The sequence below is a fragment of the Cervus elaphus genome, chromosome 11, assembly GCF_910594005.1.
Source record: "Cervus elaphus chromosome 11, mCerEla1.1, whole genome shotgun sequence".
Classification (NCBI taxonomy): Eukaryota; Metazoa; Chordata; class Mammalia; order Artiodactyla; family Cervidae; genus Cervus; species Cervus elaphus.
In genome coordinates this window covers 81607473-81610181 of record NC_057825.1, presented here as the reverse complement: position 1 = coordinate 81610181, position 2709 = coordinate 81607473, and the positions used below count along the sequence as shown (strand labels likewise).

The window sequence follows — 2709 nt, the reverse complement described above, 5'->3', positions numbered from 1 at the left end:
TACACTCATTCCTAAGAGCACGTAGAGATGTCTTGGCCAAAATTGCCTCAAGATAGGCTCCTGAATATGCTGGATATTAATAAAGAGAGGGTAAGAAATTCCATCAGTCCCTGGAAATCAATTCCCAATCTCCAGTTCTATCTGAATTCAGCTCCATCTGAATAGCCATGTCTGTTGTTTGCCAGAATTCCATGGACTTGAGAATGTGATAAAGAATTTCATTTCCTTGTTTCTCCCCAGAGGGACTGCCCAGTCGGTGGCTGTAGGAATTCAGACCCCTTTATTGTGCCAAACGCCCCCAAGCTGCAGACAGTGCATTAACTTCGGAATGTGGCCAAGCCAGTCCCTTTGAGAAGGGAGCTTAGCTGCCCTGAGCTGGCATCTGTGCTGACACGGCCTTGAATCTAGCCCACAGGCTGGGCTTTGAGTTTATTAGTAAAATTTAAGCGAGCCTAAATAAACTCGATTCAATAAAATAAAAAATAGCCAGTTTAAAGAAAATCAGGGTGGAGTAGGGGAGGGATGGGAATTTCACACTATCTCCTCATAACAGAAAATGAAACAGGTTCAGGGAGGTTTTAAGAAAATCGAATTACGGAACTTTCCAGGAGGCCATGGAGGCCTACTAGCAGGTCCAAAGGGGACCCCTGAAGCTGAAAGGCGTCGCAGAGCTCGGAGTGACTAAGCGGAAGAAGAAAAAGACAAAGACAAGGCGAAACTCCTGGAAGCGATGGGAACGAGCAAAAAGAAGAGGAGGAGAAGCGGCGTGGACTGGACAAGCGGACACCGGCCCAAGGGGCATTCGAAAAGATGCAGGAGAAGCGGCAAACGGAAAGGATCCTGAAGAAAGCATCCCAAACCCACAAGCAGAGAGTAGAGGACTTCAACAGACACCTGGACACGCTCACGGAGCACTACGACATTCCCAAAGTCAGCTGGATCAAGTAGCAGGCCCACCCCGGGTACCGAGTGGCATCGAGGAGGAGCAGAAGGCAACGTCGCGGTTATGTTTGGGGCCTTGGTATTTTCTAGAAACATTCTTGTGCACACATCCTTGCGTCTTCTGCTGAGACACTGCTTTTCAAAGCTGTGTGTCCTCATTCTGGAACTTGATTAAAGTAAGACTGTCCTTTTAAAAAAATAAAAATAAAAAAATTAAAAATCGAATTAAAATTATTTATATAATTTCACATCCCCCCCCCACCCCCAAACTTTTAGATGGACTCAAAGCCCAAGTCAAAGCCATCGATTTGATGCTGGCTCCACAATGTCAATAGGCAACATTCCTGAGAGCCCTTCTTGCTGACTGGGAACACCCTGGGGAAATATGCAGCAAATGGAAGACATAGTGGGGCCCTTAAGGAACTTTTCTATAAGGGGGTAGGTAAAATAAAGACACAAATCAAACGAACACCTTAATATTGATATAAAACAAGCTACTAAGGACCAAATGCAAAATACAGACGTGCTTCTTGTGGCAGTGACAAGCAAAATGCAACAATCAGGTCAGTGAACCAGGGAGGGCTTCCTGTAGGAGACACCATTCAAAGCAGAATTTTGAAGGTGGTCTGGGTGAAGGGAAGTGCCAACGGAAAGAGGGAGGGTAATCCCTCTGGGACCTGAGATGATGCTTTGGATCATCTAGATGACAAACCTGCCTTTTCCCTTCATTATTGTACTTTATCCATCACATGTTATTTTTGCTCTGTTCTAAATGATTCAGACTGCTCTGTCTGGATAGATCTGATCTCCAAGGTTTCCTTGATTGAATGTGCAGATATTTGTAGTTAGACTATAAAGTGCACATAGAGTGGGGATGTATAATGTGAAACCTTAATTCTGGATAAAAATGCCAAGATGTGAGCTATGCTGCTTCCCTTTAGTAATTACTCATTTCTGACAAAAAAAAAAAAAAAAGTGGGAGGCTTAATTCACCCCCAGGGCAATTTAAAAACACTCTTGCTGGTTAATTCACTCCCAACCCTGTTCCCCAAATGGTTTTTCGGCTTTCTCTTTTCAGTCCTTATTTTAGAAGGTATATCTTTCCTTCTGATTCATGACTGTGTAATCATTTAGTTAGTTAATCTGGATAAAATTAACACTTTCCTCTAAAGCAAATATACTTTGTTCTCCTGGGGAATATCATACATAGAGAAGAACTATAGATTACTTGTTATAAATGCAAGCAAGTTACATATGCATTCCCTGCATATCACAATCAGCACCATCTCCATAAGTGAGCAGAAGACTTTCTCCATCAAGGAACAGGCATCAATTAACGCAGGAATTTAGATCCTCATTCACAGGATTATAAATTATTAAGCTTCACAGATCTGATCAATAATAGGGGCTAGAGGAGACCTCCTCTTGCTCCATAGAATCTGATTGCTTCTGCTCTGTATCATCTTTCTAAGAGGATTTAAAATCTGGTTTCAAACAGCTGTCAGAATGATTCTCCCCTTTCTTAAGGCATTCATTAGAAAATAAAATCAGATATAATTAACAAACAAACCAACCTATCTGCCTGCTGTTCTGACTTGTTATAATAAGTGTTATTTCTACTTACAAACAGTTTCCTGTCAGCATCCTGCTGTTTCTTTAATAAGACTTCTGCACTGGAGAAGAAAAAAAAAGCTTGGCATTAAAATTAAGCCCTGACTTGTCGTCACTTCTCTTCCTGTTCATCTGTGTTCAGATCCAATTTTCTTG

At 42.0% G+C, this 2709-nt stretch overlaps 1 pseudogene across 1 annotated transcript; it reads left to right on the top strand.

Moving 5' to 3' along the window:
* Positions 1-614: 614 nt before the first annotated feature.
* LOC122703734 lies at positions 615-1141 on the top strand (annotated as a pseudogene). Its single transcript, XR_006343582.1, has one exon. The product of XR_006343582.1 is annotated as a protein FAM32A-like (transcript).
* The last annotated feature ends 1568 nt before the right edge of the window (positions 1142-2709 follow it).